General features: G+C 43.2%; 1 pseudogene; it reads left to right on the plus strand.

Moving 5' to 3' along the window:
• LOC120999049 overlaps positions 1-25219 on the plus strand; it is a 90431-nt pseudogene that overhangs the window by 5794 nt on the left and 59418 nt on the right.

The raw sequence follows: 25219 nt of genomic DNA on the forward strand, positions 1-25219 counted from the left end.
GTTTTTAAGGGGTTGTGTTGTTCAATTGAAAGGTCCCCTTATGGTGAGGTGCAATCAATAGTCATCCAGAGGTAGATATGTTGGCATTTTTCAGAGGGGAGGGTTGTCTCGAGCCAAGGTCCCATCTCTTACATTAATATAAACATGGTTAGTCTAAGGGTCCATTCACACGTCCGTGTGTGTTTTGCTGATCCATGGATCCGTGGATCTGCAAAACACGGACATCGGCAATGTGCCTTCCGCATTTTGCGGACCACACATCGCTGGCATTCTCATAGAAAATGCCTTTTCCTGTCAGCAATTGCGGACAAGAATAGGACATGTTCTATTTTTTACAGGATCGGAATTGCGGACCCGGAAGTGCTGCCCCATAGAAGGTTACCCATGTGAAAATGTAACTGCTCTCCTAATCTTAAAGATGGTCTGTCACCTCTCCTGACGTGGCTGTTTTAGTAGATAATTGTATTCCACATGATTTTATCCTAATCTTTCACACTCCAGTTTGTTTCAAAAGCTTCTTTAGACCTCTTGCTGACCACCCATTGACTATACATGTCCAGGTGATCGACACCTATCTCTGCAGATATGTTTTAAAACCTCCTTGCAGAGACTGCAGCTGCAAGCTAATAGTGCAGCTGTGGGAATGGACAACCCCATATCAGTGACAGCAGGGTTCCCATAGAGAAGGCAAGGATTGTTTCTCACCTTCCCTATCAGTCTATACACAGCGCTGTATAAGGATCAGGAAGCGGCAAAAGTCAGTAAGTTCCCCTCCTGTCCATTGTGCAATTCTCTAAATGCCTTCCAAATGCTGCTAAGCCAGGGAGTATGTCCGATAATAGACTTAGAAGGGATTATGATAATTGATATGAATATTTGAGGTACAGTACCTTGCCAGTCTGATGTCCGTGCCAAATTAAGCATTAGCTTATCATTTAAAGCCACGCCACTTTTTTGTGCAAATAACACATCCTTTCCTAGATAATCTGCTTAAATGTAACAAAGTCTTTTCTGCAAAGTGCAACATAGAACTTAATACATACATTCATTGGTAGTGGATTTCAAGTGCAATTTTCTCTCTGGCAACAGTAACGAATAAGGAGGCAGGTAGGATAACTGCATTTTAGCACTTAGGTTATACTGGCCTTTTAGTAGTCTGGGTGATGGGTGTCTTAGCTGTAGTCCCTCACCTCAAATCAGTGTCTTCAAAAGCTCGAAGTAGCTGTTCACTTTGCTGTCTGTCTTCTCAATAATTCACTTGAGTACTTCACTGAAGAACCTCTTTAGGAGCAGGAGCTCTGACTTGTGCTTCCTCTCCACACTGTCTCTAAACAGGAACTCCCTCTCTTGGCAGGAAGCAAAGCCAGCCTACTTCTACCAAGTGGGGAAGAACAGGGTGGTCAGCCCTGTTCCTTGCTAACCTTTGCCTTCTATATGCTACTGGTAGCAATGGCCAGATAAAACATACAAAAATACATAACAATATGAAACATATGTACAATTGTAGTACCCCCAGGTCTGGGGTACTACATATATCTTTATGCATGAAAAAAATTGTTTTATAAAGCATTTCAATAAGACCAATAACATGTTGGCATGCCTTACCATAAACTAATTTCCACAACTGCACCATCACGATCACAGCTATGAATATTATGATTAGTTCACAGGGTGGCACTGTGTTCCCTCTTCAGATAACTCGCACACCGGTGTTGTATAATATGTTTTATGTTACTGACTGGACTCTTTTTTTTTCTGTATTCTGTCAATAGGAAATCTTTGGCTATAGGATAAGTGTACCTTGGATTATTTTGTGTGTGATCGGCTACTGTGTATCAGGTGGGGTTCTCCTGCTCCTGTTTTACTGGAAGCCTGAATGGAGTGTCTGGGCAAACTGTGTTCCTTCTTCTTTGGCGAAAGCCAATGTGATTTTACTAAGATCAACTGTAAGTATTTGCCTTTTCTTTCATATTTAAGAAACAGTTAAAATAGTTTGGGTACCGATAAGGGCCCCTTCTCATGCAGTATGTCCAGTGATACGGCTCATTTTCACGTGGTGCAGAAAACGCAGAAGTGAAACTGACTGCAGAACTGATCCCTTACTTTTTTTTGTTTTTTTTTTTACATACATTTGGCACATCACTTATGATGTTAGATATCACATGGCGCCAAACAGAAAAATGCTGCATGCTGTTTTTCTTCTTTGCTATCAGTCTATGGATGCCAGACCTTATTTTGACCCAGGCAGCACCACTGATGTTGGCATCGGAGCATCTCATGCTCCGATGCTCTCCCTTGCCCAGCGCTAGATCACGCAGGGCACAGGCTCTTTTGTTTACAATAACACACTGCTGGGCGGAAGCTTCCGCCCAGCAGTGTGTTCAGTGACGTCACTGGCTTAGATGGGTGGGCTTTAGCGCTGCCCTAGCCAGTAAAATGGCTAGGGCAGCGCTAAAGCCCGCCTATCAGTGCCGGTGACGTCACCGGGCTTCCTGGCAATACCATGGAGAGCCCGGTAATTGGATAATGACACGAGCAATGAATGATGCTTGCTTTGTGTAAAGGTGTGTGAGACACCACAGTATTTTATATGTAGCTTAAAGGGAGTCTTATAGTTATAGAACACTAACACCATTATCAGCATTATAGTCCCCATATGTGAATGCTACTTACTGTTTAGCTGTCCGTCACGTATTTTCTTAAAAAAACACTTTTATTCAATATGCAAATTAGCTCTGAAGGTGCCCAGGGGCAGCCTTCAAGTGGCCGGTGCCCAGGCCCCCCGTAGCTATTCATATGAAACTCCTCCCCTTTCACCCCTCTGGCCCGCCCTAGGTCCTTAAGAAATCCAGCTCAGTTCACAAGATTCGCCATGCCTGCGCACTTCATTCGCCATTATGGACAGAGGCACAAGAGCGTTTAATGCGCATGTGCCGGAACGGGGAATGAAGTGCGCAGGCGCGGCAAATCTTGTGAACAGCACTGGTGCTGGATTTCTGAAGAACCTAGGATGGCCAGAGGGGTGAAAGGGGAGGGGTTTCATATGAATAGCGACGAGGGGCCTGGGCACTTGAACACCACCCCTGGGCACCTTCAGACCTAATTTGCATATTAAATAAAAGTGTTTTTTGAAGAAAATAAGCGACGGACAGCTAAACAGTAAGTAGCATTCACATATGGGGACCATAATGCTGATAATGGTGTTAGTGTTCTATAATGGTCAGTATAGGTGAAAAGACCCCTTCAAGGCCTTCTGCACATGGCGTTTTGTGGTCCTCAAACCACAGATTCGAAACATACGGATGTGTACATCTCACACGTTTCTCAGCCCTCATTGTAGAAATGTGGATTCTACACGTTTTATCATTTGCGGCACATCACAGCAAAATGGTCAGGTCATAGGTGTATTCACACTAAAACATGTGGGGCACATGAGTGGACTGATGGATTTTTGTCATTTCTCTGTAAAATTTCATCCAAGAGAAATTACTGAATTATATAAGCAGTAGAAGCAGGGACTTACAAGTCTAAAAAAATGCATGTCAGGCAATATATATATATATATATATATATATATATATATATAATTAATATTATAGGTGCACTAAAAAGAATGAAAGAATTGCATAAACACAAAGTACTTGTTTTCTCTAAGACTAATTTCAGGAGAGCTTGTCCAGTGCAGAAAACACGGTCCGTGTGGGAGCATGATCTCCCATTATGAACAGTGCTCCTTTCACAGGATTGCATGGCATTATAATGATCTATAATGCTGTGTGTCTCTGACCGGCCTTGCATCTACTTATACTGACAGAATTATGTCAGTACAATGCACTGGATCCAAGTTCGGGCAGAGACACACAGTAATAAAATCATTATAATGCCGTATGTCTATAACAGGAAATTATGCTCCACATGGATTGTGTTTTCCACACTAGACACGCTTGTCTGAAATGACCCTAGGTTTGGTGTGTGACTAATTTACCTTATCTAAAGGACCAAGCATGATAAGGTTAAAATTCATAGCATGATGTCTGCATAACGTTTACAATCAAGAGTTTGCATAGTGCAGTTTCATTTACAAACTCTGTTCGTCAAAGGCATATAAAATTGTATGTAGATGATTAGTCATATGAAAAGTTGTGTAAATTATTGCACATGCTTAGGGTGCGGGCACACATTCAGGTTTTTTTATGCAGTTTTTGAAGCCAAAACCAGGGGTGGATTGAAAAAAGTTGTATCTGCCCTTAATACTTTCTCTCCTTTTATGATCTACACCTGATTTTGGCTTAAAAAATTGCATCAAAAAGCTTGAACATGTGGCAACATTCTTATTATTTGGGTGCAACAGCATTTAGTTACTAAATGAAGGAGACCAATCGGAAAACTTTAATATCTCATGTTTTAATATTTTTTAAACAGGATGAAAGGAAAAAATACACTAGAAAGAAGGTGCGCTGGATGACCCTGGACCAGTTTAAAGACTTACTTTTAAATGACGCACAATGCTCTGTCCTATCTGATAAAAACTCCATAGTGAACAGAGCCATAAGGAAGCCGGATGTCAAAGTAATCCATTTTTTATCTATTGTGTAGATGTTTTTAAAAGCATTTTAATGTAAGACAGGATAATTCAACTTTAGTAGGCAACCATGCTGGTTTCTATATCATAAATTAAAGGGGCTGTCCAGGACTTAAATATTAACAGGCTATCCTCAGGATAGGCTATTAGTATCAGATCAGTAGGGGCCAGATGTGCTCTACAGCAAGCACAGTGCCGTATATTGTATAGTGGCTGTGATGGGTATTGCAGCTTACTTCCATTCACAAGTTAATGTGGTTGCCTTGTGACTTGTAGTTTTCCACAACATGATACTCACCAGAGATTAAAACCTACTGAATTTCTGGAGAACTACATTGACTATCATTAGTTATGAATAAAGGTGCAGCATTTGTCATCTTAATGTTGCATGGTCACAAGTCTCCATTTAGCCTAAGTTCTCTTGCAGATGAACGTAAGGGCTCCGTACCCGTGCTCCGGCCCGCAAATTGCGGTCCGCAATGCACAAGCACAGACCTTGGTCCAGCCGCATGTGGATTGCGACCCCTTTCACTTAATCGGGGTCCGCGATCCGTCCGTTCCGCAAAAAGATAGGACAAGTTCTATATTTTTGCGGAACGGAAGCACGGAATGGAACACCACAGAAGCACTCTGTAGTGCTTCCGTTCCGTGGTTCCATTCCGTTCCGCACCACATCTCTGGATTTGCGGACCCATTGAAGTGATGGGTCCGCAGCCCCTCATGGTGGAGCCTCTTCATCCCCGTACCTAGCCTGGATTTCCCTAGTGCATCCTCATCATCATTATAAATCCCTTATATCCTGACGCGTTTCTCCCAGAGTGGGATCCTCAGGGGGTCCGTCAAAGATAAGTAAAATTATAAAACACTGATAATGCTAATTATGAACAAAAATGGAAGGAAACTGGCTTATCTTTTTATACAGCACTGGGACCCAGAGATGTCACATGCGAAAGCATTCTTAATGATGGAACAACGTCTACCTATAATCAGAAAGAATTGAACCATGTCATTAAAGATATCAGATAGCAATAGTGATTAATGATAGTATCTCTGAGGATAATAAAGTCCCAGTACATGACTTACATGTCCCAGTGGTATAGCCAGAGCTCCCAGGTGCCTGAGTCCGCAGAGGGCTGTGGGGATCAGTGCTGGCTTTAAACAGCGGCGCCCAGCGAGCCTTCCGCTCGCCGGAGGAGGTACTTCTGGTTGGTAAAATGCATTGCCACGTCCCCAATGGGGCTCACAATCTAAGGTCCCAATCAGTATGTCTTTGCAGTGTGGGAGAAAACCAGGGTACCCAGAGAAAAACCACACAAACACGGGGAGAACATACTAACTCCATGAAGATGTTGTCCTTGGTTGGATTCACACCTAGGACCCCAGCGCTGCAAGGCACCATTGCTAACCACTGAGCTACTGTGCTGCCCATTAAGGGATTTATAACGATTATGAGGGTGCACTAGGGAAATCCAGGCTAGGTACGGTGACGGAGAGGCTCCACCATCAGGGGCTGTCTCTGGGCAGAGAGCAAGAACATGGACTTGAGCAGGGACAGTTGCCCTGGTGGTATATCTCCTGTTTTCCTGGTTCTTCTCCCTCCCTGCAGCATATATTTGAGGTCTGGGTCTTCTTGTGCATTTGCCGTATAGTATAGTTTGTGTTGCATATCTTATTTTCATAATGTACCTACTTTTTGATATAGACTGCGATTAGTTACAGCGAGATTTATCCGGTCTATTTTAAATGATTCTAATAAGCAGTGATTTTAGGTTCCGCATTCTGAAGTGTGTTCAGGTTAGTCTAGTTGTAAAATATTTGGGACCAGCTATCATCACGATATATCTTTTTAGTTCATGTTTTTCTGAGAGTCATTTAAGATTTGCTTTTATGCTCATTTATCTTCCACATACTTTATACACATCTCTTTACAGGTAAAATTTATACGGGTGCAGAAAATAAGATATGTCTGGGATGACTCTAAAAAGAAATTTGAGAAGATTGGGTACGTGTCCATTAATATGATTACTTGTGTTACTTATATTGCTTTGTAATGATGTATTTATACTGTCACAACAAAGAATAAAATGATGAAATGAAAGTTGTGACAACATTTACTCTATGCACTTACCATCTACATTTGGGATAATAAGAATAAGGGATTATTGACACGACTATATTTTTTTTCAATGTGCAATCTGTTTTTCATGTTCCATTTTTTGCAGATGTAAAAATAAACATAGTCTTGCATAGTAACATAGTAAAATAGTATATAAGGCCGAAAAAAGACATTTGTCCATCCAGTTCGGCCTGTTATCCTGCAAGTTGATCCAGAGGAAGGCAAAAAAAAAAAAACCCTATGAGGTAGAAGCAATCAGAATAACTCCCTGGATCAACGACCCCTCTTTAGTAGCTATAGCCTGTAATATTATTACACTCCAGAAATCCAAGCCCCTCTTGAATTCTTTAATTGTACTCACCATCACCACCTCCTCAGGCAGAGAGTTCCATAGTCTTACTGCTCTTACCGTAAAGAATCCTTTTCTATGTTTGTTTCCTCCAGACGCAGAGGATGTCCCCTCATCACAGTCACAGTCCTGGGGATAAATAGATGATGGTAGAGATGTACAGTGCTAGGACTATGTTCTCATCACGGGCATTTATGCCCCTTTTGATGCAACCCATTATCTTATTGGCCTTGGCAGCAGCTGCCCGACACTGGTTTTTACTGCTTAGTTTGCTGTTTATTAAAATTCCTAGGTCCTATTCCATGTCAGTGTTACCAGGTGTTTTACCATTTAGTATGTACAGATGACTTGCATTATTCCTTCCCATGTGCATAACCTTACATTTGTCAGTGTTAAACCTCATCTGCCACTTCTCTGCCCAAGCCTCTAATCTATCCAGATCCATCTGTAGCAGTATATTGTCCTCTTCAGTGTTACGTTACACAGTTTAGTGTCATCTGCAAAAATGTATATTTTACTGTGCAAGCCTTCTACAAGATCATTAATAAATATATTGAAGTGAATAGGGCCCAATACTGACCCCTGAGGTACTCCGCTAGTGACAGTGACCCATTCTGAGTGTGTACCATTAATAACCACCCTCTGTTTTCTATCATTGAGCCAGTTACTTACCCACATAAAGACATTTTCTCCCAGTCCGAGCATTCTCATTTTATATACTAACCTTTTATATGGTACAGTGTCAAATGCTTTGGAGTAGTCCAGATATACGACATCCATTTATTTGCCGCTGTCAAGTCTAGAACTTTCCTCCTCATAGAAACTGATTAATCTAGTCTGACATGACCGATCCCTCATGAAGCCATGCTGATATGATGTTATTTGTTTTAATTGAGATCCTACAAGATAGCATCTCTTAGAAAACCTTCAAATAGTTAAGGCTACTTTCGCACTTGCGTTAGGAGCGGATCCGTCTGGTGTCTGTACAGACGGATCCGCTCCTATAATGCAAACGCTTGCATCCGTTCAGAACGGATCTGTCTGCATAACCAGATCTGATTTTTCACTTCGTGAAAACTCAGATCCGACAGTATATTATAACACAGAGGCGTTCCCATGGTGATGGGGACGCTTCAAGTTAGAATATACTAAAAGAACTGTGTACATGACTGCCCCCTGCTGCCTGGCAGGTGCTGCCAGGCAGCAGGGGGCAGACCCCCCCTATATTTAACTCATTGGTGGCCAGTGCGGTGGCCCCCCCCCTTGTTTTTAACTCATTGGTGGCCAGTGCGGCCGGCCCCCCTCCCCCCCCCTGTTTTTAACTCATTGGTGGCCAGTGTGGCCGGCCCCCCCCTCCCACCCCTGTTTTTAACTCATTGGTGGCCAGTCCCCCCTCCCCCCCTGTTTTTAACTCATTGGTGGCAAGTGCGGCCGGCCCCCCCTCCCCCCCCTGTTTTTAACTCCTCCTACTGGTAAGTGAAATGACTGTGCTATAGGCAATGCGCCGCACTGACCTTTCACTTACCAGTAGGAGGAGCGTCGGGCCAGTCACAGACATCGCAGGTAAGTATAATGCTTCTAAAATTGCTAAGTAACCATGGCAGCCAGGAATGCAGTAGCGTCCTGGTTGCCATGGTTACCGATCGGAGTCCCAGCGATTAAACTGGGACTCCGATCGGAACTCTCCGCTGCCACCAATGATGGGGGGTCGGTCATTTTAATTAGGGGGGGAGGGGGGGGCCGGCCGCACTGGCCACCAATGAGTTAAAAACAGGGGAGGGAGGGGGGCCGGGTGCACTGGCCACCAATGAGTTAAAAACAGGGGGGAGGGAGGGGGGGCCGGCCGCACTGGCCACCAATGAGTTAAAAACAGGGGAGGGAGGGGGGGGGCACACTGGCCACCAATGAGTTAAATATAGGGGGGGGGGTCTGCCCCCTGCTGCCTGGCAGCACCTGCAGTCATGGGGGCAGTCATGGCAGCAGGGGGCAGCAGGGGGCAGTCATGTACACAGTTCTTTTAGTATATTCTAACTTGAAGCGTCCCCATCACCATGGGAACGCCTCTGTGTTAGAATATACTGTCGGATCTGAGTTTCACGATCTAACTCAAATCCGATGGTATATTGTAACATAGAGGCGTTCCCATGGTGATGGGGACGCTTCAAGTTAAAATATACCATCGGATTGGAGAAAACTCCAATCCGATGGTATATTAATAGGGACTCCTGACTTTACATTGAAAGTCAATGGGGGACGGATCCGTTTGCAATTGCACCATATTGTGTCAACGTCAAACGGATCCGTCCCCATTGACTTGCATTGTAAGTCTGGACGGATCCGTTTGGCTCCGTACGGCCAGGCGGACACGAAAACGCTGCAAGCTGCGTTCGAGTGTCCGCCTGCTGAGCAGAACGGAGGCCAAACGGTGCCAAACTGATGCATTCTGAGCGGATCCGCATCCACTCAGAATGCATTGGGGCAGTACGGATCCGTTCGGGGCTGCTTGTGAGAGCCTTCAAACGGAGCTCACAAGCGGAACCCCGAATGCAAGTGTGAAAGTAGCCTTACCCACAACAGATGTTAAACTTACCGGCAGACTAGATGGGCCAAATGGTTCTTATCTGCCGACACATTCTATGTTTCTATAGTTTCCGGGGTCTGTTTTTGCACCCTTTTAGAATATTGGCACCACATTTGCTATGCGTCAATCCTGTGGAACACTCCCTGTCAGTATAGAGTCTGTAAATATCAGAAATATGGGTCTAGCTATGACATTACTTAATTCTCTTAAGATACGGGGGTGTATGCCATCTGGTCCTGGCGATTTGTCTATTTTAATCTTTTTAAGTCGCTGTTGTACTTCTTCCTGGGTCAGACAGGGCACTTTCAATGGGGAATTTACTTTTACCTTCTGCATTTCATCTGACAGTTTATTTTCCTCAGTGAATACAGTGGAGAAAAAAATATTTAATAGCTTTGCTTACTCCTCGTTGCTCTCTGCAACTTCCCCCTCATTGCTCTGTAGAGGGCCGACACCTTCAGATTTATACTGCTATCATTTATATAATTGAAGAACATTTTAGGGTTAGTTTTGCTCTCTTTGGCAATTAATCTCTCGGTCTCTAGTTTGGCGGCTTTTATTTGTTTTTTACATATTCAATTTTTTTCCTTATAGTTTCTCAGTGCTTCCTTGCTACCCTCCTGTTTTAGTGATTTATATGCTTTATTTTTGTCATTTATTGCTTTCTTTACAGTTCTATTTATCCCCATTGGTTTCTTCTTGTTCCCTAACCCTTTATTCCTATAAGGTATGTACCTGTCACAATTAGATTTTAGGATGCTTTTAAAAATATCCAATTTTGTGGCGGTATTTTTATTTTTGAGGACTTTGTCCCAGTTAGTTACGCCTATGGCCTCTCTTAGTTGGCAAATTTAGCTTTTTTGAAGTTTAGTATTTTTGTACCTCCCTGTAGAAACGCTCGTTTGAAGGATAATTGGAAGGTTATTACTTTATGGTCACTATTTCCCAGGTGTCCCCCAACCTGCACATATGTTGTTCTGTCAGGTCTATTGGTTAATACTAAGTCCAGTATGGCCGTCCCTCTAGTCGGGTTCTGAACCAGTTGGGAAAGGTAATTGTCTTTGGTTATTGCCAAGAACCTGTTTCCTTTAGGGTAGTTGAAGTCCCCCATAATAACCACCTCATTATGATTTGCCGCCTTGTCTATCTCGTTTAGTAGTAGATTTTCTGTGGACTCTGGTATATTAGGTGGGTTATAATAAACTCCTATTAGTAATTTATTATTATTTTTGCCTCCATGTATTTCTACCCACAGTAACTCCACATGTTCATGTCCCTCACTTATATCTTCTCGGACTGTGGACTTTAGACAGGACTTTACATAAAGGCAGACCCCTCCCCCTCTCTGGTTTTGATGATCCTTTCTAAACAGACTGTAACCTTGTACATTAACTGCCCAGTCATAGCTATCATCCAGCCATCTCTCAGTTATTCCCACTATGTCATAGTCCCCCTCACACATCACTAATTCCAGTTCACCAGTTTTATTAGTCAGGCTTCTGGCATTAGTATACATACAATTAAGAGGTTTATGTATATTTTTTACCCTACACATTTCCTTCTGAACTGTTCTAGTCCCTCCTTCCATTCCTCCCGAGTCCCACTACCTTGTCCCGGTCTCTATCTGCACTATCTTCCCATTCTATAACGTAATTACCCTCCCCCCAGTCCCTAGTTTAAACACTCCTCCAACCTTCTAGCCATATTTCCCCCCAACACAGCTGCCCCTTCTCCATTGAGGTGCAGCCCATCCCTACGATAGAGCTTGTAGCTGACAGAGAAGTCTGCCCAGTTCTCCAGGAACCCAAACCCCTCCTTCCTACACCAGTTATTGAGCCACTTGTTAACCTACCTAATCTCCCGCTGCCTTTCTTGTGTGGCTTGTGGTACAGGCAGTATTTCGGAAAACACTAGTTTTGAGGTCCTTCCCCTAAGCTTTTGACCTAAATCCCTAAAATCATTTTTAAGGACTCTCCACCTTCCTCTAACTTTGTCATTGGTTCTGATATGGACCATGACCGCTGGATCTTCTCCAGTCCAGTCTTGTAAATGAGCTATCACTGAAATCCTGACCATATTTTTCATCCTCTAAATATAGCCAAAACTTGTATATCTTTATCTTTTGTGATATTTACAGATACAGCCCTTAGATTTTGGTAATAATATATTTCCACCATGGTTTATTCATACATTTTGAGCATTCCAGCAAGCAGACATTTTAAATAGAAAATTTTATAGCAACAGTGTAAATGTAATTACACAATTATCTATCTATCTATCTATCTATCGATCTATCTTTAACACCTCTTTTGCGTATAATTGTTTTAATTGTTTTTTTAATTTTTTTATTTCAGAACTTTAGAGGATGAGCACTCTTGTTATAGCATACATACAAAGTATGGATCTGGTCTGCAAAAAGAAGAACAAGACATCAGGTAAGAAGGACTTTAAAGGGATTGCTCCATTAAATCAAATTATCCCCTATCCAAATGATAGGGAGAGATGTCAGATTGGCAAGGAATATATTGCTACGGCCCCAGTTGATCCTGGGGATTGTAGACCTGTACTCCCCATTTAAATGCACCAGGAGACATGCCTTCTGCCCCATTCAACTCTATGGAACTGTTGAAGATAGCTGAGTACAAGCGCCTAACAATCTCTAGCAGCCGCACAAATCATCAAACAGGGGAGAATGAGCTTCATTCTCATGATTTCCAGGGGTCAAGCCCCTGATAATCAGATACTTATTAGTGTTGATCGAGCACCAAAGTGCTCGGGTGCTCGGGTGCTCGAGTAGAATACCTCGGGATGCTCGGGTGCTCTATGTAAGTCAATGGGAGAACCCAAGCATTAAACCAGGCACCCCCTGCTCTGAAGAGGGGAGGGTGTCTGGTTCATAGTAAAAGGTCAGATATTGATGGAAACACCACTGAAATGGTTTGGGAACAGCATTGGGAGGATGTCTGGATGCATCTTGGACTCCCAGGTCACTGCTGGGAACCATGTTGGCCAAGTAGTACGCCACTTTTACAGACTGACAATAATACGCACCAAACCAATGATAAAATCGATTTTAGAGGAAAAATTGTTAGGAGACATTCTTTCCTGTATATTTACTTGTATATAAAGTGCCAGTGCTGCAAAAAAGTTAAAAGGAAGAGACACTCCGATACAACCTGTATATCACATAAAGGAGGGCCTTATTCACATTGTGGTACAATTGTTCAGGTAGTGGGACTCCTACACTCATAAAGCCTATGCATTAAGTGAAAGAGCTGCCAAAAATTACAAGGCACCGGCACTCCAATACACCCTACATGAAAGGCTGAAATGGAACAATTCCTATAAGCATTAAAGGGATTGTTCCAATAAGACACCTTATTAGCTATCAAATCTATTTTCCTATAAATTAGGGGATAAGTATTAGTGTTGATCGAGCATGCCCGAAAAGATCAGAATTTGTATCAAATCCCAAGTTCCTGAATATGGCCCTGATCGGTCACACTACCTAATGCCTACGCTCAATGACATTCTGCACAAACTTCCAAAAGCGTGTATTTTCACACTAGTCAATGCAAGAGATGCCTTTTTACATTGCAAACTAAATGTAAAAAGCAGTTACATGACCACTTTCTGGACTCCTTGGGGCAGAAAAAGATGGCTTAAGCTTCCATTTAGGGTTTCCCTGGCACCAGAGGTCTACCAGTGTAAACAACATGAACTATTGAGTGGGCTTTGTGGAATTGAGCCAATAGCTGATGACATTCTTATAGTTGGTTGTGGTAACACTGATGAAGAAGCTGAGCAGGACCATAACGAAAAGTTAATAGCACTACTAGATCGTTGCAGACAGGTGATGCTGAGGCTTAGCGTGAAGAAATTGCAGTTGAAGGTGCAAGAAGTCCATTTCCATTGGCATATCCCGTCTTCACAAGGCTTAAAAGCTGACCCGGACAAGATTAAAGCCATTGTGGACATGCCACAGCCTGCTGATGCCAAAGCAGTACAGAGATGTATTGGCTTTGTTACATATCTAGCAAAATTCCTGCCACATTTATCTGAGATGTGTGAGCCCTTAAGACGACTTGTGGACAGAGATGCGGTTTGGCACTGGCTTCCCAAACATGACCAGGCGGTAGAGGATATCAAACGGTTGGTCACCTCTGCACCAGTGTTGAAATACTATGATGTCACTAAGCCTGTTGCCATACAAAGTGACTCTAGCAAAAATGGCCTGGGTTGTTGTCTTTTGCAGGAAGGTCAACCGGTTGAATATGCGTCCAGAGCTCTTTCACCAGCTGAGCTAAACTATGCTCAGATTGAGAAGGAATGTTTAAGTATTGTATTTGCATGCCAATGCTTCCATCATTATCTCTATGGGCGGGACTCCATTACAGCTGAGACTGACCACAAACCTCTTATAGCCATATTCAAGAAGCCCCTTTTGTGTGCTCCCAAGCGTTTGCAGAGCATGATGCTTACATTGCAGCATTACAACCTCAATGTTGTCTATAAGCCAGGAAGTGAAATGTATAGCAGCGATGCTTTGAGCAGAGCTACATTGGATAATGTGGCACCTGGAGGTGACACGAGCGTCAAACAATTTGTCAGCTGCAACAGGAACACATTTTCTTTGCCAACATCAATCAAGCAGACTATCTTAATGTCACTGCTCAGCGTCTGCAGCAACTCATACAACACACTGACGGTGATGCAACGTTACACGCTCTGAAATCTGTTGTCTTGAGTGGATGGCCAGATGATAACGTAGCAATTTCTGCAACTCTACTGGAATATTGGTCCTTCAGAGATAAGATCAGCATACAAAATGGTAATTTGTACAAAGGCCCAGGCCCAAAGGGCCATAGTGCCAAAATCGCTGAGAGCGGAGATGTTATCATGAATACACTCTAGCCACATTGGAGGTGAAGCATGCGACAGACAAGCTCGTGATACTGTTTACTGACCTAACATGCAAGGTGAAATCAAAGATTTTGTCAGTAATTGTCCCATCTGCAATGAATATGCCCACTTTCAACAAAAGGAAACTATGATGTCGCATGAGATATCGACACGTCCATGGCAGATCATCAGAATACCTGATATTAGTTGACCACTATTAGACTTTTGGGAAATCGACCTTCTTCTGATTTGTCCACTGAAACCACAATTAAGTGGTGCAAGGCTCAGTTTGCCCGTTATGGCCAACCAGATAAAGTGATCTCTGATAATGGCCCTCCGTTTTCAAGCTTGCAATTTAGAAGATTTGCAATGGAATGGGAGTTTGAGCACGTTACTTCCTCACTACATCATCCACAGGCGAATGCAAAGCTGAAGCAGCTGTAAAGATTGTTAAGAACTTATGCAAGAGAGCACACAGTGATGGTAAAGACTCGTGGAAGGCCATTTTGCATTGGAGAAACACTCCAACCGAAGGCATGGATAGTAGTCCGGCACAAAGACTGATGTCAAGGAGCTGAAGACTTCCTTACCGGCAGCGAATAAGCTTCTGGAACCTTGTGTGGTACAAGGTTTACAGAAAAGTTAAAGTTTAAGAGACAAATGTCAAAGGCTCAATGTGATACATCGGCCAGGGATCTGCCAGAGTGATTATTGGAGAACAATCCGTATGAAACCCTTACCTGGGGATCGAACAGGTCGTTGGAAATGGGTACTTATTTGAAAAAAGTTGCACACGCTCATATCTAGTGGACGTTGACGGAACTCTCTGTCGTCACAATCGTGTGGATTTACGAGTGGCAGAAAAAACCTGTCGCAATATCTCATTGATAAGCCAGTCTCGCTTGGTATAACAGGGACACGTGTGCCCATTGACTGTGAGGAATGTACAGAGGTGGGGCCACAGACCATGGTACTGGCAATCCTGAGCAAGCTAGTAATCTACCAGCAGCCACGCCAGGACATGCCAGTAGGAGGTGATAAAGCCCAGTAACTACTGAGAGGGCTAATAGACTCTGTCTACAAGGACCAGTCGTCACCTGTAGGGTAGATGTTCAAAACCACCTATGAGACTTAACCTATAGAGTATCAAATGCGCTATTGTTATCGCTCTTCAAAACTTACAATGTTCATATGTTCATTTAGTAACACCAAAAAGGGGGAGATGTTATGGATGTTATGTTGATGCACCACATCCTGTTTCCTGTTTTCCGTTTGTCTTTATGTTATGTTACCTGTGCAGTAATCCCGCGTGCTGTGTTTATTTACATCACATGAAACAGCAACCTCAGTTATTGACAACTGTGTCTCATCCTGATCATCAACCTCTTGAGACACTAATTGCGGTTGACTTATTGGCAACTGTGTCTCATCATCATCCACCTCGTGAAACACTAATTGCCGTTCCCCACCGCCATCTTCTTCTGACTGTGGATGCTCAAGAGTTTGGGAATCAGGGCACAAGATCTCCTCATGTCCCTCTTCAAGCGGGCTTGGCGATAGGCCTAAATTAAGGAATGGCAATGAAAAGAGCTCCTCTGAATATCCGAGTGTGGGATCACTTGTTTGCAAAGACTCTCCATGGTGGGAGCGAGGATGGAGGATCAGGGTGAGGATTGTGTTGACCAGACTCTTGGCTACTGAGACTGGACCTTGTGGAAGACAGGGTGGTGCTTAACCGACTGGAAGCATTATCTGCTGCAATCCAACCACCCAACCACCTGGTCGCACTGGTGTGACGTTGAGAAACGCAAACTGGGACATGAAGATAGGTATCGTGGATGAGTGTGTTTCTTGTGCTCTGGCAGCAGGCACAGTTTCATCGCTCACAGGGCCACGGCCTCTGTGTGCACCATCAGCAGTACAGCCACTTCCCCGTCCCTTACTGCTCGCCTTCCGCATATTAAATGGTATATATGCTTGCAAGTATGTCACACGTACAGTAGCGCAGGTTTTGTAAGTGTATAAGCAAATAAATTAGACTGAATGTCACTGATATTTAGAATGGGCAAACATTATACAGGAGATGTAGCACAGGTAATGTCGCTGCCATCAGCAGCAAAAAAATTACACTGAATGTCACAGAAATTTCGGATGCGCTAACTTTATACTGGTAATGTCGCTGCAACCAGCAACAAAAAAATTAGACTGGATGTCACTGATATTTAGGATGGGCAAACGTTATACAGGAGATGTAGTACAGGTAATGTCGCTGTCACCAGCGGTGGAAAAATTACACTGAATGTCTCTGATATTTTGGATGCGTTAATGTTATACTGGAGATGTCGAGGCGGTAATGCAGCGGCCAAACAATTGCACACAATTTTGCTCTACAATAGCATCACTTCTTTTCCGGGTGTCGTCTGACGTCATCGGCGCAGGCGCACTGAGGAAGGAGCGGGCAAGCGAGCGTCCTTCTCTCAGAGCGCCTGCGCCGAATGAGGACCGGTACGGCGCAGACGTGGGATTTTATGAGCAGAGAGGCCAGCGAGAGGAGGAGAGCGCTCGATGGCCCTTGTCAATCAAGGGGAGGAGGGGGCGTTTTTTTAGACCGAGGATGCGGCGGGGCCACCCAGAAAGTAACCGCCCAACTTGCTGGTAGTGAAGAAATTTTCATATCACAAAACTACGGGGTCTATATGGGACACTGCGTACATTTGCTAATTATATTAAGTCCAATACTGAAAAATTGCTGTTTGGGGGGTGGCAGAAGCCCTTTAAAAGGACTTTTGCGTCTCTAACCCCAACCCTGCATAACAAAAAAATTTAATTCAATTCCTACACTATCTGTCCGTTCTACAGCACAGCTCTCCCTGACTAAGACTGGCCGAACCCAGGGTGTCATCGGGTGCTTTATAGCACCCGATGACGGTGTTCCGGCCAGCCAATCACTGGAATGCCAGTAACCAACATGGATACGGCATTACAGTGATTGGCAGTACTCACCTGCACGTTTATATGGCTGCGTAGCAGCCAACAACCGTGCGGGGGAGGAGACTCGAGCAACGCGCTTGAGCACACGCGCGTATTCGGCCAAACACAGCGATGTGCCGAGCATCACAATGCTCGAGACGAACTGGTGTTCGCTTGAGCATGCTCGATCAACACTAATACTAATCCCTAATTTATAGGAAAATTGATGTTGAATAGCTAATATGGTGTCTTATTGGAACAATCCCTTTAATGCTTATAGGAATTGTTTCCATTTCAGGCCTTTCATGGCTGGGATGGGAATAACCACAGTAAGAGCTGCCAGGATAGGCTTAGATTAACGGAATGGGCTAGCAGCCAACGTAGCAGTGAATGGGAGCAGATGTAGCAGGGGTAACACACACACTCTTAACTCTCTAATTTCTTAACTCATCGCGTTATCCCATTGAAAAGCAATTGGCTTAACGCATTTAGTTGCATTTAGTCAAATGCAAACTGCGCTGTTTCTATTACTCCAGAGTTATGGAAATAGCATAGCTTGCTATTCCAGCCACTCCAGGCCAGCGCTTACTATGGTTAATTTTGGCCTTGAAAGCCCAAGATGGGACAACCCATTAAATGGTCTAATAATCAACAATGCAACAATTCATTTGGGTTTGTATTGATTAGATCTTCTGAACAATATCCTTTAGGTGCTTTCACACATAGGCTTTTTTTCTGGCAATTCTCTGCTCTTTTGCAGTGTGCTACATCTGTAGATTGCTGTTTTAGGGTTCTTGCCCTTTGTAATTACACAGCAGGATACTGGTTGGCTGGGCAAGATGACTTTGTTGCAACCAGAGGGAAGGAGGGGGTATATTGGAGGCATCTAATCCAGCCAATCTGCTCTGTACTGATGAGGATCAAAAACCCTGAAACAACTGTCCACAGATGGGTGTCACTTGCTTTTGGAAGAATCACTGGTTTGGCTTATGGATATATCTTCTGTCTAGAGGTGAGCTAATTTTCAAACCTTTTACCCCTTGGAGCATTGCAGGAGTATACATGTGAAAGTTAGTTTTTTTTGAACTCTTTCCCACTTATGTTTTTAATAGAGACTTAAAGGGGTTGGTCCATGATCATAAAAAAAGTAAAGCAAAGGCAGGCTAACAAAAGAACCAATATTAGACCAACAGATTAATCTGACAGATTTTTTGACCAATCATTGGACAGATGGCCGTTTACACACACAGATCTTTTGTTATACACACCAAAACTTTGTCTGATTGGACAGAAATTGGTCAGATAAATCTGTTTGGTGTAATACAGGCCTTAATCTCTTAGTTTCCCTGCTCATCCAGGAGATGATGTGCTCTTCTACACAAGTAAGCCATTGCAAGAAACCACTGGTCTCAGTGGGTCTCAGCTGTAAAACTGCTGAAGCAAGTCATCACTGCAGCCAGGTAAATAAGAACTTCAAGGAGCACTAAGGGAGGTGGAAGATCAAACAGATGAGTATTGGCAATTTTATCACATTGCCTGCTTTTGCTAATTTTTTTATGATCTCGGACACCCCTTTAAAGTAATTGAAATGAGTAGAACTAATGACTGTAGATTCACAGTTTTAAAATGAACATTTACGTACTTAAAAACTATAACTTCCTGAATTCTTACAGGAGACTTGTATGTGAGACATAACACCATTGAAGTTGAAGTGGCTCCCCTCTGGAAATTATTCATTAACAAAGTATGTATATAACAATTGTATTGAATTCTATTAACTGAAGATTTACAGATCGGTAGCACTGACAGTCCTTTCTGTCATTCACAGGTGTTTAAATCTGTTCTACATATACCAGTTCTTTACCAATTGCCTGTGGCTTGCTGAAGGGTACTTGGGTTATGCCATTGCCCATCAGCCTGTTGTGTATTTGGCACATCACTTTATCTCTAATGGAACTAAGACAGGTATATTCATTACTGCGCATCAGAAAAGCAACATTATTTATGCAAAACCAGATTAGGCCGTGTTAGCAAGTGTCAGTTATTATATCGATTTCAGCATGGATTCTCTGCCTAAATCCCTGAAATCCACATCCCATGCATGTGAATGGCATTGTTGCAACGTCCTTCACATGCATAAGAAAATGTCTGTGTGGATTTTTGCTTGCATGGCGGAGCAAAATCCTGCTGTAGAAATAAGTGACTTGTCCACTTCAGGTGACAAACACAGAAGTTTAGCCCAATTGAATGTCAGGGATCTATGGGTTCAGCTTGGATTTGTGTTGCAGAAGGACATGCCACATTTAATTCAACTTGTGAACATATCTTTAATATTTGGTAGGCTTGATTTTTTTGGAATCAGTTGGGCAAGCATAGAGGCTTGATGATTAGCACTGTTGTATTGCAGCAACAGGATATAATCTCACCAAGGTAAACCTCTGAATCTGTATTTTCTCCCAATATTTGTGTTAGTTAGCTTTATTGCTTTTCAGCACTGGGGTCCGGGGTAAAAGACAAACAAGAGCGATATCTACATCTTTATGCTCTCTTGGAGCTTAAATAGGCATTCTTCCACACCTTCAAAAAACACGATGGTTAGGTTAATTGTAGTTTCAACAAATTTGGGGGGGTCATTTATTAAACTGGTGTAAAGTAGAATTTGTTTAGTTGCCCATAGCAACCAATAAGCTTTCACCTGTCATTTTCCAAAGAGCTCGTGAAAAATGAAAAGTGGAATCTGATCCTGTTCTACTTTACACCAGTTTGATAAATGACCCCCATGTTGATTGTGAGCTTCATAGAAGAAGGGGAGGGGGGGGGGGGGCAGGGACTGATGTAAATAGTGATAGCCACTGATTTTTTTTTTTGTGCTATACTAATAAGAAATATTCAGTAAAGACTGCTTATGATTGAAGACAATATATATTTTCTGTGTTTCATTTTACAGCAATCTTCAGAGCTTCACAATTTGGTTAAAGCTCACAAACAGCATGAAGGGGACTGTGAGCCGGAGACATGAAGGTACGATTATATGGTGTTTTATTTACATGTTTAGAAGTTCTGCTTTTATTAGTGGCAAAATAGTAATCTTTTTGCTTGTAAGGACATTTTTGGTTCCTAGATTAATATAATTATATAATACACACTACAATATAAACGTGTGGTTATATTTTCTACAACAAAAATTATAAGTAAGGATCTGCTTGATAAGGGGCATCACCCATATAAGAGCATTACATTCAAAAACAATCCCTGTAATATATGTATTAGGTACTTCGGCGATGTGTTCCCCCTCTACTTTCCCTTTCGTCAGCCTGACGAGAATAGCGCACTATTCGAAACGCGTTGGAGTAACTTTGGTCCTCTAGTCCACCGTAGCTTCTGCCGTGACGTCACGCGGCGCTCCGTGCGAGCGCTAACAAGCGGCCTTTTCAAAAAAACTAGCTGTGCCACTGGCCCGGGCAAGCTCCGTACAAACAAAACCATTAGGGTCCAGTCTCCTATACTTTCCTTCATCCCGGACGGCACCAAAGAAAAAAGAAAATCTAGAAAGACGCAGGCGGAGCAGCCTATACAGATGAACACCCAGGATCAGGTATTCACCAATCTGTGGGTTTCTGTATTACCGTATACTGCGGACCTTTAAGTGCCGACAGGCAGGGAAAGTAGAGGGGGAACACGTCGGCAGTACCTAATACATATATTGCATACATCATTTTTGATTTTCAGCGGTGGCGATACCGTTGCGGTACCGCAGCGTCAGTTTAAACAAGTGCAAGCGCCGGTGTATGACAAGTGTTTTATTTAAATCCTGTAATATGTTTTGTGGCAGTCATGAGCAAATTCTTTAAATTCTCCAAATTGGTCAAAAAATTCAGTTCGGGTCCAAATTGATTATACTCAAATTCAAAGCCTGGCCTGAAAATTGCTATATGACACTTTGAGGTCCCTAGAACTCCTAGAATATTATTTTTTTCTTTCATATTTCTCTTTTTTTTTTTTGCTTTACATCCCTCCTCCATTTTAAGCCCTTTAACACAAAGACAGCAATAGCAAATAATGTAAGAGTGACAGTGACATACACAGTCGAGTCACATTATTACGACTACCAGCTAATATCTAAGGTAACTGTAGTGTGTGGCCCAGACAGCAATTAGATGGGCTAGGAGTATCTCAATAATGTCCTGATAGATTGTCACTGGCATCTAGAGCCATGCTGACTGCAATGCTTCCCACAGTTGAGCGTGTGGGGGAGGATCCATACACAACAATCAATGTGCTGAATTGGGTTCAAAAAGTAGAGAATTACGGGGCAGGGCCGTCTTTAATATTGATTGGACCCTGGGCAAAAATTTACTTGGGCCCCCTGGATCCCGCCTTCCCACACCTTAGCAGGCAATCACGCCCTCCACCACAACACACACACAAAAAATCCACACATCTGGTAGAGTACAGTGAATGACTGTAAATACTTCCAGTTCTGAAGACTCCAGCGGCTCAGGGTCAGTGCTCTGGGCATCTGGGCTCAGGCTGGAAGTGGGCACCGCTCTGCAGGAAGGAGACCAGGGCTCAGCTCACCCTAGTGTTACAGTGCACCCCAGCACCCCACAGTATGCAGTATAGCACCCTATAGTATACAGCAACCCACAGTATGCAGTATAGCACCCAATAGTATACAGCACCACACAGTATGCAGTATAGCACCCCACACTATACAGTACCCCACAGTATATAGTAGAGCAGTATAGCAGTCCACAGTATACAGCACCCCACAGTATACAACACCTCACAGTATACAGTAGAGCAGTATATCACCTCACCGTATACAGCACCCCAAACTATATACAATACAGCACCCCACACTATGCAGCCCCCACACTATACAGTACAGCAGTATAGCACTCCACACTATACAGCACCCACAGTATACAGCCCCCCACACTATGCAGTACAGCAGTATAGCACTCCACACTATACAGCACCCACAGTATACAGGGAGTGCAGAATTATTAGGCAAGTTGTATTTTTGAGGATCAATTTTATTATTGAACAACAACCATGTTCTCAATGAACCCAAAAAACTCATTAATATCAAAGCTGAATATTTTTGGAAGTAGTTTTTAGTTGTTTTTAGTTTTAGCTATTTTAGGGGGATATCTGTGTGTGCAGGTGACTATTACTGTGCATAATTATTACGCAACTTAACAAAAAACAAATATATACCCATTTCAATTATTTAATTTTACCAGTGAAACCAATATAACATCTCAACATTCACAAATATACATTTCTGACATTCAAAAACAAAACAAAAACAAATCAGTGACCAATATAGCCACCTTTCTTTGCAAGGACACTCAAAAGCCTGCCATCCATGGATTCTGTCAGTGTTTTGATCTGTTCACCATCACATTGCGTGCAGCAGCAACCACAGCCTCCCAGACACTGTTCAGAGAGGTGTACTGTTTTCCCTCCTTGTAAATCTCACATTGATGATGGACCACAGGTTCTCAATGGGTTCAGATCAGGTGAACAAGGAGGCCATGTCATTAGATTTTCTTCTTTTATACCCTTTCTTGCCAGCCACGCTGTGGAGTACTTGGACGCGTGTGATGGAGCATTGTCCTGCATGAAAATCATGTTTTTCTTGAAGGATGCAGACTTCTTCCTGTACCACTGCTTGAAGAAGGTGTCTTCCAGAAACTGGCATTTGGACTGGGAGTTGAGCTTGACTCCATCCTCAACCCGAAAAGGCCCCACAAGCTCATCTTTGATGATACAGCCCAAACCAGTACTCCACCTCCACCTTGCTGGCGTCTGAGTCGGACTGGAGCTCTCTGCCCTTTACCAATCCAGTCACTCTCATTTCATCAGTCCATAAAACCTTAGAAAAATCAGTCTTGAGATATTTCTTGGCCCAGTCTTGATGTTTCAGCTTGTGTGTCTTGTTCAGTGGTGGTCGTCTTTCAGCCTTTCTTACCTTGGCCATGTCTCTGAGTATTGCACACCTTGTGCTTTTGGGCACTCCAGTGATGTTGCAGCTCTGAAATATGGCCAAACTGGTGGCAAGTGGCATCTTGGCAGCTGCACGCTTGACTTTTCTCAGTTCATGGGCAGTTATTTTGCGCCTTGGTTTTTCCACACGCTTCTTGCGACCCTGTTGAGTATTTTGAATGAAACACTTGATTGTTCGATGATCACGCTTCAGAAGCTTTGCAATTTTAAGAGTGCTGCATCCCTCTGCAAGATATCTCACTATTTTGACTTTTCTGAGCCTGTCAAGTCCTTCTTTTGACCCATTTTGCCAAAGGAAAGGAAGTTGCCTAATAATTATGCACACCTGATATAGGGTGTTTATGTCATTAGACCACACCCCTTCTCATTACAGAGATGCACATCACCTAATATGCTTAATTGGTAGTAGGCTTTCGAGCCTATACAGCTTGGAGTAAGACAACATGGATAAAGAGGATGATGTGGTCAAAATACTCATTTGCCTAATAATTCTGCACATAGTGTACAGTATACAGCTCCCCACACGATACAGCCCCCCACACTATACAGGCCCCCACACTATACAGGCCCCCCACAGTATACAGGCCCCCACAGTATACAGGCCCCCACAGTATACAGGCCCACACAGTATACAGGCCCCCACACAGTATACAGGCCCCCACACAGTATACAGCCCCCCACACAGTATACAGCCCCCACACACACAGTATACAGCCCCCCACAGTATACAGGCCCTTCACACTATACAGGCCCCCCACAGTATACAGGCCCCCCCACAGTATACAGGCCCCCACAGTATACAGCCCCACACAGTATACAGGCCCCCACACAGTATACAGGCCCCCACAGAGTATACAGCCCCCCCACACAGTATACAGCCCCCCACAGTATACAGCCCCCCACAATATACAGGCCCCCCACACTATACAGGCCCCCCACAGTATACAGGCCCCCCACAGTATACAGGCCCCCCCACAGTATACAGGCCCCCCCACAGTATACAGGCCTCCACAGTATACAGCCCCACACAGTATACAGGCCCCCACACAGTATACAGCCCACCACACAGTATACAGCCCCCCCACACAGTATACAACACCCCACAGTATACAGGACCCCCACAGTATACAGGGAGTGCAGAATTATTAGGCAAGTTGTATTTTTGAGGATTAATTTTATTATTGAACAACAACCATGTTCTCAATGCACCCAAAAAACTCATTAATATCAAAGCTGAATATTTTTGGAAGTAGTTTTTAGTTTGTTTTTAGTTTTAGCTATTTTAGGGGGATATCTGTGTGTGCAGGTGACTATTACTGTGCATAATTATTAGGCAACTTAACAAAAAACAAATATATACCCATTTCAATTATTTATTTTACCAGTGAAACCAATGTAACATCTCAACATTCACAAATATACATTTCTGACATTCAAAAACAAAACAAAAACAAATCAGTGACCAATATAGCCACCTTTCTTTGCAAGGACACTCAAAAGCCTGCCATCCATGGATTCTGTCAGTGTTTTGATCTGTTCACCATCAACATTGCGTGCAGCAGCAACCACAGCCTCCCAGACACTGTTCAGAGAGGTGTACTGTTTTCCCTCCTTGTAAATCTCACATTTGATGATGGACCACAGGTTCTCAATGGGGTTCAGATCAGGTGAACAAGGAGGCCATGTCATTAGATTTTCTTCTTT

The sequence above is a fragment of the Bufo bufo genome, chromosome 4, assembly GCF_905171765.1.
Source record: "Bufo bufo chromosome 4, aBufBuf1.1, whole genome shotgun sequence".
Taxonomy (NCBI): Eukaryota; Metazoa; Chordata; class Amphibia; order Anura; family Bufonidae; genus Bufo; species Bufo bufo.